General features: G+C 44.5%; 1 protein-coding gene across 1 annotated transcript in view; it reads right to left on the bottom strand.

Moving 5' to 3' along the window:
* Positions 1-16,557, bottom strand: part of NAV2 (neuron navigator 2) — a 367,075-nt gene that overhangs the window by 279,732 nt on the left and 70,786 nt on the right.

Genomic DNA, 16,557 nt, shown 5'->3' with positions numbered 1-16,557 from the left:
AATTCCTCACAGAGAACCATCTCTTTCTACTCTCTGGACCTTTATTCTTAAGGTGGCAATGTCAAGTCTTCATAAATTGGGATCCTGTATATCTCTCAAAGAGCAGGTGCTTTTCATCCAGGTACTTCAGTGTCTTGAGTTCTAGTTCACATTTTAATGTCTCAGACGGCAAGACACATAATTATTATCTCCATATTCCTCTGAGAGTTTAGTGCCAACTCAAGTGTTTGTAGGATGAATGGATGTATGGAGAGATGGAAGAAAAGAAGGCAGGACATAAGGAAGAATGGATGGATTTGATGGATTAGAAAGAAACCAACAAGGAACATATTATCTGTGGCCCTTGTGCTTGACTTTTACTAGTACTTGTACTACTGACTTTTACTATTACTTGCACTACTCTATCATTTGTCATCCACTGCTGCCAGGAAGTGGAATGTTCTGGTTATCATAATATCCTGATTAATAGAGTGTTCCTCCCCCAGTACCACTCACAGATGTGACCACTGACAAATATCTCGAGATTGGGAAAAAAACCACCTTGCATTTCAAATGGAATAAACAAGACTGTCTTTTGTTGATGATTCACAAAGCACTTGGCTATCTTGCAAGACGCAAGTTTAGAAATTGCACAACTGCCACTGCGCAGTGCTGCGTGAGAGGATGGTTTGCACATTAAAAGAATCCTAGATAACCAGACATAAGTTTGCTGAAACCATTATAGAAAATAGGTAATTTTTCTATATTCTCTTTTTCAGTAGAATCATAAACACTATATACTTTCAGCCAGAAGACCCTACTCATCAGCAGAGACATGAAGAAAACACACACACAGACTGAACTGCATGAGGTCTGGCTCATCCCACTCTGACCTGATAAGCAAACCTGAATTCAGAAAATCAATAGTAAAAGTCATTAAGCACGATGACCACAGATCACAGTATAGCATCTCACTCTTGTCTCTCCCTTAATCTCAGCCATCCCCGTCCTTTAAGCTCTCCTTATACCCTTGTCAAATGTTCCTAGACAAGGCCCACATTTGTTTGACCATTTCCCAATTCCAGCAGCCTCAGATGGGGTGAGGCAGAGGAAACACACGTCAAACAAGTCAGGCTGCTATTATTTTTAATCTGGCTCCTTTGTGCTCACAAAGGAGGTAGCAGAACCGGTTCTGTGGTACACGGTTTCTCCATCACAAAAGCAGGGAGAAAAGCAAGGAGCTTCCTGACCTGTACATTATCCTCCACCCCTGGAGAGCTCTCACGTACTCATCGGACATTTCTCCCTCACCAGCACTTTCTTGTGCCAGGGCACTCTGCTTTCTCTCAATTAATTATATGCAGCATCTCAGTTAATCCTCATGACACCTTCTGAGGCAGGAATTACTACCGCATTGCATAGACGAGGAAACTGACACTCTGGAGGAGTAAATGACTCACCTAAGTCGCACAGGATTTGAACCCACATCTGTCCTTGTCATTTCAGTAAATAACTCAGAAGGATATGGCATTTCACACTACCAAACTGAGTAGCTGTGGCAGCCTCTGTAGCTAGAGAGGGACATTAAAGGGTGAGGTCATGCTCACCGGAGTAAACGCGCCCCCTGCTCAGGTCCCAAGGCAAAGCTGACACACTGTGTAATCAGAGGCTCCATCTGAGTTAAACAGATGCACTGGCGATTCCATTGTATAGTTCTGATATATGGCACCAGCATAATATGCCCACCTGGGAGTTTTTGGGGTGCCAAGAATGAACAGAAGGGAATGCATTGTAGAAATATTAACCTTGGCAGTCTCTCGCCACAGTAAACCACTGGTTGAGCTTTAATGAAATTTTGCACAAGAGCAGAAACATCTGTATCTCTGGTAAAAATAAACCCCAGCCTGGAACACATGACCGTTTTTGCAAAAGGACGTGACAAACCTGGAAAGGAATGGAAAGGAAGCCTTTCTCTGTGATCAAATTGACTGTTTAAAACAAACAGAGAAGATGGGGCTGCTCACCTCTGTGTTCTCCAGCGAAGCTTACTGGCTTCTTGTGAATGAAGACATATTCTAAATTTGTGTTAACTCATACTTTTCTATTTGTGTAGGAGAGCAAAAGTCCTGCAAACGTCGTGTTCCCACTGACTCTTGTCCCCACAAAACCATTTCCCCGGATGAATAAACACTGACATGCTACTTGGAGACGTGCCAGCACAATGAGGTCTAATTGCTTTAAGCATCCTGAATTAATCACTCATTCAAGGCAAAATTAAGAGCATACACATTTCTTATTTAAAAGACGTTACAATAATAAGCCAGTCCACAGGCCTCAGCAATCACATGGTAAAAGTTGCTAGATGACTAGGGCATGTGGCATCTTCTGACAGTTGGCCCTTCCTGAAAAACAAACAGCACAGAGTATCCTGGAACCCAGAATCAGACAGCCAACCCACTCGCTCTCCCTCCTCCTGAAGCACGAATCCCCTACAGAAGCCCCATGCTAGGTGTCTCCCAATTCCCAGGGATGAAGACCTCCCTAACCCTAAGGAAGCCGTCTGACACTAACTTAGTTCTTCTTTCCACTAAGTTGAATTTTAGTCTTAGTTCAGTGGGGGAGAACTCCAGAGGTTAATCCCTCCAGCCCTTTAGAGGTAGAAGGTGACATAATGTCTTTCTCATGAGTCTTCATTAATAAAAGTATTTCACCTGTCCATAAATACTCTTCATAGAATAAGGCTTTGGTCCTCTGGCTGTTCTCCAGAGAGAGGGTGATGATGGATAATGATGACAATGGTTATTAAAATAAAAGCAGTGATCTTCACTCTTATTTATTAATCACACGCTATGCGGCATACACTATACTCTGTGCTTTAGAGACACTTAGAATTGAATTCTCAAAACCACCCTGGGGGTTCAGGACTATTATTCTGTTCATTTCATAGTTTGAAGAATCTAAAGCTTACAGGTGACATAACTTGCATAAGGTCACAGAACTAGTAAGTGATGGTGTAGAGATTCAAACTCAGGCAGGCAGACTTACTTCAGAGGCCACACTCTTGGTCACCATGCCAGAATAAGGGAGTATTCTAGCTCAGCCACACCCTCCTAAAATGGTCCTCAATGTGGTCAGCCCAGCTCATGTTACACCGGGCCATCAATGTCCGTATGCCTGATGTCACACTTCTACAGGTGGAACCCCAAACTGCCTTCCTCTACTGGGAAGACGGATCCTGAACAGTCATGGTGGCACCCTTCACCTGGGGAGAAATAAGCCTTAAAGAGGGAACAGGAAAAGGAGAGTGGGAGGTGGTGAAGGCAACCTGCTTATCACTTAACAATCTGGATGGACATTGGCCCTGGGAGGACACAGCAAAGAGAGAGGTGCCAGAAGGTGACAGCATGAGCCTCATCCCAAAGCAGTAGAGGGCAGCAAAGGAAGCTGCTTTATGGGAGACCCAGAGGGTACAGCGGGGAAAGTGGCCGCTGGCCTTAGTCAGGAGGCCGGCTGCTTTATCACAGGCTGACTTTGTGTCCACCATTTTCCACTCCCCATGCAGGGATGAGACTCTGCTGTTGCCAAACTGGTTGGACTAAGTCACAGACAGTAAAAATGACCTGTCTGGCTGCCATATACCTGATCAAAGCTGACTCATTTCAAAGGTGAACTGTCAGCAACTTGGGAGATGGCAATCAGACAAGGGAAAACAAACTATAAGGTTACTTCAGGGGTTAAAAAAGAAAAAAACCTCCCTGAAAAAATAAAGTTCTCTTGTGTGCTTCTGATAATAATTCTCAGTTCCTAAGAACTAAGACCAAAATTAGACACTAATTAAGGAATATGTTTGGGTCCTAAGGTAAGATGCTAATGTTCATTTGGCCTTATGCTTTGTATAAGATGGGGAAATTTTCTGAAGCTGTGGACTTAAATAAATTCCCCCAGGCTAGAGTTCAGGCTGGGATCCCAGATGTTTGGTGATTCCAACTTTCCTTCTACACGCATTCTTGTTTTTTCATAGTACAATGAAAGTACAAAGAGGTTCCAGTGGACACATATACACGCGCACACACACATGCAAGTGTACCTATACACACATGCACGCACACACAACCATACCTTTCCACTAGCTCTTGTAATACATTGCGGGACTTGAAAACTTCTATGAAACCTACAGATGTGCCTAAGAGGGGACAGCCTTGTGTGGAAACCGACTGGGGTCCTCTCTTACCCTTTGTGAGGCTGTGAACCACTCCCAAGCACTGGACCCACAAAACCAGGCTTGTCAGAAGTGGGCCCAGTGCTACTCTCTAGTACAGAACTGACGGCGAGGGCAGCACACTCTGCCACGTGCGGGGACAGAGGTGCAGCAGGGGCAACAGAGTGGAGCACTGTAAAAACCACCGCCAATGTCACCCCTGCATAAACGAACCAATGTGTCAATTTAGTAAAAGATGAGGGGCTCCCTTGAGCCCTGGGAAGCTGCCAAGATATGCTCTTCTGCCCAAGTCTGAGGCCCTGGGCTGAAACCCAGGGGCAGGCAATTAAAACAATTTCTCCATCAAATTGCTCTCCTGAAAAGGAGGGTGTTCCAGCCTCCTCTTGACTGCTGAAAGTCACTTGGGCCCACACAAAGTAAAGTCACTCAGGGCTCTGGCGCCTTCACCAATGCATGTGGGATAAGGCAAAGGGGAGATAAAGAAAGGGGTCTGAACAGCACCCACACACCTGCTCTCTTCTTGCTACTGGTGCTGCTGCATCTGGGACTCTACTCCCTTAACAGTTTGCAGATGCTCTACAAAAAAACCAAGGAAATGCTGGACTGTCTTGGCAGAGGCAGGAGAGAGACTTTCGGAAGCTCAAGGGGGATCCCCCAGCTCACCTCTCCCACACAGATGTCCTGGCCAGCTGCAACCCGGTACCTAAGTTGACCTGTTTGGGAGACACCAGATTCACTGTATGTACTGGGCAAGTGATTCCCAGACACACGCTGCCTGTACACACTGACTGGGTGGGTCACTCTATTCACCTGCGGCTGCTGCTTCTTAGTAGAGTTTTGGTGTCAGGGAAACGACACTCTAAATATTTATAGAACTGACTCAGAGAAGATCCGTACTCTAGAACATCCTCTTTCTTCTTCTTCACCTTTCTAAATCCTATAAAAATGTTCTCTACTGGGAGTTCCCTACCTGGGAGCCTGGGGTCTCTGGGGTCCTCAAAGGTGTAACAGGGTCTCTGTGAGTTCGCTTGGGCATAAGAATGTTTTCACTCAACCAACAGTTAAAGGACAACAACTGGCACATCTGCTACAGAGCGGGCTTTCAATAACTGCTAAAGTGGATTCATGCTGCTCCCCTGCTAACACTTTCAATATCATCCCATTGCCCGCAGGATGAAGTCCCAACTCCTGAGACCTTGGCAAAGTTTTTCAGGGCCCAGCCTGTGTTCACCTCTCCTGCCTTAACCCCCTTCCTCCATTCCCTGAGTAGAGTGGAGGCGATGCATGCTGGAGGGGTTAAAATAACGCAACCTAGGCTGGTCCCAGTGTTTCAGATCTATGGGTTCGGGGATTTTGCTTCCATGAATCCACAGATAAATGGGAGGCAGTCAGGCATACTGGAAAAGCTACAGATTTTGAAGCCAGTTAAACCTAGTCTTAAAAACCCCTCCACCTTCCATTCGGCAACCTCAGGCAAGTTACTTAATACAGCAGAACCTCAGTTTTTCTCTTTCTATGCCATGGATATCATGTGACGAGAGCTATGAGATAATGTGTATAAAGCGCCCAACATAGTGCTTGGCGCAGTGAGAATTTGGACCCCAAAGTCTCAACTCAGGCTTCCAAGTGAAGTTACACTAAAACAGAGTTTGGTCCACCGTTGGAAACGAGCACCAGCTCCCCATCCAGAGCCTCCCTTCCAACGACGCCCTCTGTACTTTCCAGTCATCCCCACAAATGCACGAACCACTCTCTCCTCACATCTTTTGAAAGCCATTTTCCCATAGCAGATGAGATTGGCAGTGATGATTTCAAACCAGATTTATGAAAACCCATAACTAGAAGATTAAAATTCCAAATGTCATCTGGATAAGATGGGCCAGATGCTTGGAGAATTGCAAAAGCCTTAAGCTTTTTGCACTGGCAGAGAAGTGGGAGTTATCAAGAAGCTCACATCAGAGGGTTTTACTCTATTGAGAAGGGAGTGTGCTTCATCTATGAGAGAAGAGACGTATTCAGTGGACTGAGCGGGTACACTGCATCTGAGATGAACTCGAACACCATCAACTGGCATTTGTGTGGACATTTATTCACTGGGAGGCAACCAGGATCCAGGGTGGGTTCGCAGGCTCTTTTCCTGGGTGGGTCTGGAATGTGTGTCTGTCCACCCTGAGACCTCTGCCCGAGGCCAGAGGGAAGAGATCAGACCAGGGTCACTAGGACATCAGGGCCAGATTCACATCAACTGACTGCAGGTGGTCAGAACCACCTCTTATAGATGCCGAAAAGCTAAAAAGAGAAGGTGAAAAATATTTCCGGAACTCCGACCACATGCACGCCCACCACGAGGAATGCTTCGCACGCATGGCTCCCTTGAGTCCTGACAACAGGCTGCTGAGGGCCAGCATTGTCACCCCTACTCTGTACGGCAGGAGACTTGCTCGGGGAAGCTAAGCGCATTGCCCAAGTCCTCCAAGCTCCAAACACAAAGTGGCAGAGGAGGAATTCGAACCAGGTATTTCTGATTTGAAAATTCATCACTGTCCTAGAACTAGCACTTTTCAACCAGAACTGCCACATCTCATTGTCTGTTTCCACACAAGTTGCCCGCTCTCGCTGACTAACATAAACTCAGGTAGGAAGATAAATCATCAACGTCATTGTCAAAGCATCAGAAAATAGTACAAAGAAGAAAAAGAGAAAATGATTTGTGTCGGAAAGCTGACCCTTGGCCATAGTGTAAAACTATCAGTGAATAAAGGAAAAATGCTTTTCAGAAGGAATCTGCTTCACTAACCAAACTGAAAGCCTAAAATCACCTGGGATTCAAGACTTGTTAGAAAAAGAGTTCATCCTCTTTGAAAAACCAGTGAAGAAAATGGGAAAATACCTGAAGGAAAGAGAAAAAAATATCAACTTCCCTCATCTCTACTGCTTTCTGTCCCTGGCCTTTCCTTATGTCACTCAAGCCCACATTCTCCTGCTAGATCCATCCGCATGCCTCCATGAGGTCATTCTCCCACTCTCAAACCTCCAATGACCCCTCTCATCATTTGATATCATGTCTAGAACACTTACCCGGCTTTCACGGCTCATCATAACCTGGCCTCAGTCTCACCTCTCCCCTCCCTTCCGTCCACAGAGAGGCAATGCGGCTTAGTGATCGGGCACACTGGCCTTCGTGTCAGGCTAAACCGGGTTTAGCTTCATGGTTCAGCTGCCGAATAGCTGTGTTACCTTGGGTGGATTACTTAGGCTCTCTGAGGCTAGAATGAGGAGAAATAACATTCAGAGGAAGAACTGAGATACTTCATGTAAAACATTCTCGGTATGATGCATGAGACCACCTAGTGAATGATCAAGAAAAATGAGATTGGAAACTTTTAAGCCCTAGTGCTAGGAGGCAGGTTGGTAGCATTGCACTGCTCCATCTCTGACTTTCTCTAACCAAGAACCTCTCGACCACATCCCCTACACGCCCTGATCAGAATTCTGCAAGGTCCATATTAAGCCAATACTGATTTCTCGCTCTTGTGACCTCAGGGGTTCACCACTTGCTACCATGTACATGAGATCTGCACATAGATGCTGGTTAGTTATCTGCCTTATCTCCTCATGGTTATGTCATCTACTGACACTCAGCATCCATTTTCTGCCCCCTCCTAGTCTTGAAGCATATCCCAGACTCTCTTGCAGCTAGAGTTTTAGGAGTGATTTAAGTTCTGCCAATGAGTTGCACTTGCATAAGGTCTAGAAGGCAAAGGTTAGGCGAAGGGGGCTGGCAAGCAAATACCAACAGAGGAGAGTGATTGTGGAAGCCAGACTCCAGGTTTCAGCATCTGGTCATCGGCTTCACGGAAGTCATAGGTGGGTAGGTCGGGGCAGCAGGGTAGTATAACAGCTCACGACTAACAGGCCCTCTAGATCTCAGCGAGGGTGGTTGGCCTTAAAACTCAGAGTCCGATTGCACCCTCCTAACTTCTGTCCTTCAAGCACATTACTAATTCCTTGTATCAAATCCCTTCCTGCTTGAGTTACCTAGCATGATTCCTAGGTTCTAGACTGACCGCAAATGATCAAGTCCCCAGTTTGCTCTTCAGCTTCTCCAGCTCAGTACCTATGTATCACATTATTTATATGCAGTTTTGCACAAGAGCTGCTCATTATATGAGTCCATCAGGAATCCAGCTCAACCTAAATAGGCACCTTCCCACAGTACCTCTTAAAGCCATTACAGTCTGTGGAATCGACAGATAAGAGTATATATTACCCAACAGTGCCCACGGCCAAGGAAGTCTCAATGTCTTTACAAAATCCTATGCTGGGAAAAGTAACAGACACCAACATTTGCCCCAAAACAAACCTGGATGACAAAGGCAGATCTGTCATTGGGACAAATTTTCACCATACTTTCTGATCAATATGAGGTGGTAAACTCAGAACTGAGAGTTAGACCAAGACTTTCTGACCATTCTGATTCAGTAGCCTCCTTTCCCTGGTCTGTTTTCCTTTCTCTCTGGTCAACGAGAGTTGGATTTCTTTTATAAATCCATGTTCTGCAAAGTGTTATAGATGAACCACTGGTAGCATGCTTTATAAGATTTTAGATTGCCCACTGCTGGACATCATATTTTAATAGCTATTTGTTTTTATAATTATTTAATAATTATTTTCTATTATGCCCAATGATACTCCTTTTGCATTTTTGTTGGAATAGTTTCCTCTTTAAATAAGCGTCTTCGAATTAAGCAGTCATTTTGAAGAAAATTAATAAATAATTCAACAACACAAGTGGTAGACAAATATGGCAAAATTATGAACATGATATAAGAGCAATGAAGCCTGGGCGACACTGACAAATCAAATCTTACAACTATATTTTGTGGGGGAATTTCAAGTATCTAATCTACTTGGCTTATCAGGATAGTATCAGATGGCTCTGAGAATGTTCATAATTCATTTTAAATCACTTTCTGTCCCACTTCTCTTCTCAGGCTCTTGGGAATAATTTGGTCTTACAGGAAAGCTGTCAGATGGGAGTCAGGAATTTCAGTAGCCTTTCACAGACTGAGGCATTGGTCCGGTTATTCAGCCTCGTTTGTTTCACTCTGTGCCTGGGAAAGAAAGCCAGTGAACATGCCTACTAGCTCAATAAGGTGCCGAGCAGGGAGAAAGATGCAGCTACATCTTCTAAATAAAACCATTAATGTTGAAGATTGTCTTTAGTTGAATTTATTTATCTAAATGCAGTTTTCAGTATATATAATTCTAGAGTTGGGGGAGGAGAATGGTTTTAAGATATTTCTCAAATAAATAAATGTGAACTGGGGAAATGTTAGTATATACTTTGTCTAGATATACTTTTTAAAAAAATACTTGTTTATTTTGTATTCTACGAACATTCATGAACATAAATGGAAGCTAGAATGAACAAGCTACCTCCCTTCCATTCCTGCCATTGTAGAGAAGGGAATAAGAGTTTCTGGGCAATTCTCAGTCATGGGCTTCTTTTCCAACCAGATGTGACAGGGCAGATGGGTGACTCCAGTTTGAAGCTGAAGCGGGGTGTGTTCACAAAAGGCCAAGTGCCTACACATCAGGTGCCCTCAGAGGGATGCAGATGCACTAGCTCTCTTCTGAGGAAATGGACAAAGAAGTCAGGAAACCATACCTGTATTGACATATAGTTGGTGCCAAATAAAAGTGGCTGTGGCTGACTCTGGCAGCCAGAGAGCTAAGGTAACTCCAGTATGTAGATTCACAATTATGTGAGAAAGGAGGTGGGTGATTTTCTTTCCAGCTATCCCATAAAAATGCTACTGGCACTTGGTTTTCCCCAAAACCAAGCTTAAGAGAAAGGATGCAAATAATACCAAAGAAGTAGCTCACTACTAACAGTGCAGAATGAAGCCAAATGCCCTGTGGACGTACCATGTGGTCATTTTTTTAGCAGAAATGTTACTAAGCACATCCTAGAATACATTTGATAAGGGGGAAAGTCTCTGGGGGAAATGGTGGTTCTTTTCACTGTAAATAACGCATTGGCTCATGTTTTCTGGAGGATGGGAACATACCTGCTACATAAGGAAACGTGAGTTGAGTTATTCAGCTACTACTGAGCCCGTCCACAATTCTAGGATCCCAGACAGGATGTGAGAAATGTGAGAAAGATATCACAGTGCAATATAACCAATAATACAACAGTATACCCAGTGAGCCTAATAACAATTGGAGAGGCGTTAACGCTTGTTGGCTTAGGTGTGGTAAAAAGGAAGCCTCCTTACAACTCCAAGTATAGGTGGACCCTGATCAAATAGCTTGCTTGTTTGTTCAGTCATCCAGACAAGCTCAAGGCAGCATCTCTATCCTTATTAAAGAAAAATGGCTCACTCAAAACTGGGCTTCGGGCATTCCCTGCCTTCCTCTGCCTCCCCCACCCACACAACCAGAGCCCATTCTTATTTTGCAGTTTCAAAGTTAAGAGCCCGAAACCTCCCCAGAACGAACTGTAACTTCCAAGGAAGAATGTGCTCTGGCATTATGCTTCAGTAAACCCAGAAGGCATGCGGAGATAAGAGTATTAAGGGTACCTATTAATGAAGCCGGAAGTCCCAAATAAAGAAGAGACATCCCAGAGAGAGACATAAACCAGAGCCTACATCCCAGCAGAGGCCGAGTTCTGTAATCGCTGGCAAGTTTGCAGAGAAGGCCTTGGCTTTCCAGCTCCCTCAAAGAGCAGCAGAGAGTAGAGGCAGGGAGGAGCAGAGGTTTTCCTCCAACCCTCTGGACTGATGCATAGTCAGAATGTGGGGCTTCAGTGGTCTCAGAGAACAGTTCTCATTGACAGGAAGTGCTCTTCCATGTAGCAGACCACAGTTGGCCTTGGCACCAAGAAGGGGCCGTGTTCTTCATAACTTAGAACTGAAGCCCCCTGACAGCAAGGGCTTTGACTTCCAAAAGAACTTATGGGGAAATGGGGTGGGAGGAGGCGCGGCTAAGGGACTCATGATAGGCAGGAATGTCACTGGCATAAAAGTTCCAAAAGTCTGTGATCTGAACCTAAGTATGTATCTGTTAGGGAAACAGGCAGGAAGAGAGGGTCTCCCTTTAGTTTCTGAATTGAATCACCTTTTACTACTTCTTAAATATTAAATTAGCCATGCATATGAAGAACAGGCACCTCCGCCCTCATGCCCACGGCTGTCCTTCCCTAATGTAGACTGTAGAGATAGCAGGTGCCACTTGAAAAGCATGTCTTGGGGGCTCGGCACCATGTCAGCACTCACATAGGTCCATTATATGACCTCACTAGAAATCTAAGTCTTAAGTGGGAAGGGATGACCATCTCTCTATTCTAGGGGTGGGTAAATGAGGCCCAGAGCCATGTAACTGGTATGTAGCAGAGCTGAAACCTGAACCAGTCAATCCCAAGTCCCATATGCTTTCCACACCTACCAGCCACCACCCTGAGCCCAGCCAGGCTCTCTTCTAGGAGGGCTGAGTGCCCACTCTGAATGGTTATAGCCCAGGGTTCCAACCCAACCACTTAGCTTGCCCAAAGTTCTTACCTAGCTTAAGAAAGGTGAACAGTCACAGATGTTCTTAGTTGGGAACTCTTTCTAAAGGAAGAACTCTGCTATGGTGTGCCACAAGACTGGGACGAGGGCTCTCTCCTCTGCAGATTAACATTCTCCACTGAACAGCTCTCAGGCCCAGCTTCTTCCTGCCCAGCACTGGGCTTAGAGACCTGCCATGCCAGCATCTACTCCCCAGGGCCTCTGCACCTGGGCAGGACGGGAATTTGGCGGGCTTGGTGTGCTCAAAGGCTGCCAAAGATTGGTGTATGAGGCGTGTGGGGCGGGGTGGGAGGGTAAGAGGAGGGGTTCCAGGATGCAGTTCCCTTGCTTTGGCCTCTTGTCATCTGGCAGCTGGTGAGGTGGTAATGGTTAACCCAGGAGGGTGTTCCATCCTCCTCTGGTGTCCTTGGTGTGAGTGATGTCAACCCCCACAGGACTCATGTGTAACCAGAGCCTGGCACAGTTCCCAGCAGTGAGTGGTTAAAGGTATAGATTTTCAAGCCAGATTGATCTGGGTTCAACAGCATGGCTCCCACTCTCACTGACTCAGGGTACATTATTATCTTCTGAGACTTAGTTTCCTTATCAATAAAATGGGGATATCAATAGCACTTACATCATAGGGCTATTGTGTGGATTAAATGAGATAATGCACGTCAAGGCACAGAACAAAGTTTTCCATCTATCAAGTGTTCAGTAAATACTAAGTAATAAAAAATACAAGTAATATTCTAAGTGAATGTCTTTAAAGCTGGCAGCAGACACAGCCCTAAGAGTTCTCCCTTCTGCAAACAGCAAGAGAAAGGAGCAACTTAAGTACCAACTTGGTGGCAGATGCCGTGCAGACTGCCTCACAAACACCACATCCTCACACCTTTGGAGGCAGTAAAAGATCTGGCCGTTTACTCAGCACCTACATTACAGGCAGGGGCCTCACATGCATGATCTCTAATCTATTCAACAATCCTGCTGGGCCAGAATTATTCCTACAGAGGAGGAATCTGAGGTTCAGAGATGGCAAATAATTTGCCCAGGGTCACACAGCCATTGAGCAGCAGTTAGGATTTATAATGACAATGGCATTTATGTAGTCCTGACACTGTGCCAGGTAGTGTTCTAAGACCTTTACACATATTAATCCATTTAATCCACAACACACCCCAGATGGAGAGGTATTATGGTTAGCCTCACTTCACCGAAGAGGCTAACTGAGGCCCAGACAGGTCACAAAGTGAACAGCTGGCCTAGAATGGGAACCGAGGCACTTTGGCTCCAGAGCCTTGTTTTAACCATTGCCCTACCTACCTCTTAAAGAAGGAAAAAGCCCTTGCACTGCTCACTGCATTATCCTGCCTAAGAAATGAAATTTTGTGGGTACTGAGGACACTTTTCTAACGAGTGACAACTGTGTTGGAAGCAAAAGTGCACTGGGCTCAAAGTTAGTAGACTCTGGGCTGTGACCTTAAACAAATCACTTTCCCTCTCTGATGTCAGTTGGCCCAAGTATAAAAGGACTGGTTTGGACTAGAACTTTGCACTGAAATCTTACAGCACTAATAGTATATGGTTCTCTGAAATGGGCCTTGCTTCTTCCTTAGACCGTGAAGTCCATGGAAATGTGGGCTGAGGTTGCTGACAGCCCCTTCCCAGAGCAGCCAAAGCACGTCTAATAGGAGACAGCATGTGGCCTGGCGCTTGAGAGCCGCCCACGAGTGAGCATCTGAGGCTGGGAGATCCTGGGCAATTTACCAGGCCCTTGGTTTTTCCCCTTTGGCAAAGAGAGAAAAATAACTTGCCTTACTGGGTTGCTTTGAGGTCATAAAAATGGTCATAAAGCATTTTCCCAGATTCAAAGTCCGCGTTTGCAAAATGCTCTTGAACTCAGCCATGAGAAGAGTAATCAGAGAAGAAGTCGGCACTTTGCAGGATTCCCAGAAAGCAGTCTGAGAATGTAAAGAATCTTCATTACTTCTCCATGCTTCTAACAGCTGAGAGTCTGGTCCAGAAAGAGGGAAAAAAGCCCCAATACTAATTCAAAGTAACTCCGAAGATATTCAAACCGGTACCACGCTATTTAGTATAAGTATATGCTATTCTGTTCTTCAACGTCTTCATCTCTCCCATTGGAGAATAAATTCTCAGAAGCTATAAAATTGGTCTCCAATGAAGATCTGTTGATTTACTGATTCATTTCCGAAGTGAGACCTGAGTACACTTCCCTGTACACCAAACTACCTAATTCTCTTCTCTTTTTCTTAAATGCCTTGATTCGAGTCAACATGTATTGAATATCTACTACTGGCCAAGCAACATGATCTTTGTATATTCTGGTTACTTCTAAAAGCTACCTTAAAATAATGGCTGGAAATAGCACCGATGTCTTAGACTTCGGACTAGGTAGGGGTCAGAGGGGATCAAATTTTCCCCATATAGGTTTGAGAAGGTTAAAGAATGACCTTGGAATTTCAACTATTTGCTAAAAATCTATCATTATGCATTCATTTATTACATAAATTCTTATTAGTTAAGAATGATCCAATCAACAATTATTTCATGGGCAGCTACTCTTTATTAGGCAGTGTGCTAACAGTCCTGAGAGGTTCAAAGAAGAAAATTGGTATACTACTTATTTTATTGGAAGTCTAATTCCAGAGGTCTGCTGTTATCAATTTTAAACTGAAGTAATGACATCTCTCTTCCTCAAGAAGGATGATAAGATTAATCCATTTATTCAGTCAACACATATTTATTGAACACCCATCTTGTGTCTGGTAGTGGAGATACGTTTAAAAGCAGTCAAGCATGATTCTTGCCTTCATGGAGGCTGAAATCTGATTAAGGGGCCAGTCTGTAATTACAATAGGTGTTATAAAGGAAAAAAAAAAAGGACTGAGATTTTGAAGGGGATACCTGCATGAGATAGATGGGACAGGGAAGGTCTCTATTAAGGAGCTTCGTTTAGGTTTAATCCTAAAGTGTGAGAAAGAGCCAATCACGTAAAAAGTGGGATGCAGAGCATTCAGAGCAAGAAAATACCGTAGGCAGACTACCCTAGATGGTAAAGACTTAGCGAGTTCAAGGCAGGATGGCACAGCTGTTGCTTAGTGAGCAACCAAAGAAGATACAGATGAGAGAGGGGAGTTGGCAGAGCAGATGGTGCAGGGTCTTTTAAGCCATGGTGAGGAGTTTGAATTTTATCCTCTGTACAAGGGGAAGCCACTGAAATGTTTCTGAAGCAGGAGAGTAAAGTAGTACCATTTTTATTTTGACACCAGCTGTATGGAGAACAGACTGGAAGCGGACAATGGTCAAACAATGGAGACTAGTTAGGACACTACTGCAGTTCTGAGTGAAAGATGATGGTGTCCTTTCTATGAGAAAATGAGGTGGTCAGATTTTAGATCTATTGGGGAGGTTCAAACAGAATAATTTCCTAATTCAATGAAGGAATGTAGAAGAAGGAGGGCTCTAGGATGATGCTTCAAGCTCTGGTTTGAGCAACTGGTAAATGGCATGATCATTTACATCTGGAAATTTAAGGAGACATTTTTGATTGTCACAACTAGGGGACGCTACTAAACATTCTACATGGGTAGAAGCCAGGGATGTGGCTAAACATCCTGCAATGCACAGGACAGCCCCCAACAACAAATAATTATCTGGCCCCAAATGTCAATAGTGCTGAGATTAAGAAAGCCTGACTTACAGAACTGGGAAGAGTGAGGAGGGGAGAGTTTGAGGGGTTACCTAGCACCACATCTGGAACATATTATATTTGAAATATTCATGCTAAATTGTCCTTGGAACCACACTACTCAGAATGGAGAAAGTAAAAAGTAGGACTGGCATCCAGGCTCCTTTGAAGAGAAGAGTGAGTCCTCTCTGAGCTCAGAGAACCCAGTGGTCTTACTCATAATCCTCCTGCTGGCTAAATTGTAAAAGAAATCTCATCACATCAAGAAAACATAAGCCTTTACACTTGCCATTTACCCTATTTGTGACCCTTCCTTTTTCCCATTCCAAATTCTGCTTATTCTGTAAGCCCAGCACCAAGTCCTAGATTTATAAGGCTTCTCTAAGGATGTCCATCCTTGTTACGTCTGAATTTAGAGCAGTTCAACTTTTCCAGCACCTGCTTTAAGTTGGCAACTTCTCTAGGTATGCCACCACACTGTCACATATGTTATCTCTTTAAGATTTCTGACATCCTTGGCAGGAAAAGATTCTACCAGTCTTCCAGATATAGAAACCATAGCTCAGAGAAGTAATTTGTCCAAGGCAACAATGATTTGAACCAAGTTCTTATTGTTTCCAAAATCAATACACTATATAGGCTGTCTCCCCACTGATCTCCTACAGCACTTAACCTACGGCTTGTGGATAGTTATTAGGTCCTGCTTCAGACTGCCACACCCCAGCATACTGTTTTCCTGTGCACATGAGTAGCTGGCACATAGTTCTTGCTCTATAATTTGTAGAAGCCTATTCCCCCTGTGTTAGTCTCTCTACCCCAGCTGTTAAAAGCTAGATGGCAGGGAAGCATAATGGGGAAGGAAAAAATTTCCCCCCTTTACCCTCTTTCCCAAGATCCCACTTGGATTCCCTAAAGAAAGAAGTGCCATTAGTATTTCTGGCTTCTCTCTCCACACCTGTGGGGGATGCTATGTCTAATCTGACCTGGCAGAGGTCAGTACTCTTACGAGGCCCCCAATTTACTGGTGGGTGGAGTGACTATGTTTAAATACAGTAATCAGGCTCCATGTAGTCTTACATCTGGGGTGC

Source organism: Pteropus medius, unplaced genomic scaffold (assembly GCF_902729225.1).
Source record: "Pteropus medius unplaced genomic scaffold, Ma_sr-lr_union100, whole genome shotgun sequence".
Classification (NCBI taxonomy): Eukaryota; Metazoa; Chordata; class Mammalia; order Chiroptera; family Pteropodidae; genus Pteropus; species Pteropus medius.
The sequence above is the reverse complement of the archived record's forward strand: the minus strand, read 5'-3'. Positions and strand labels throughout refer to the sequence as shown.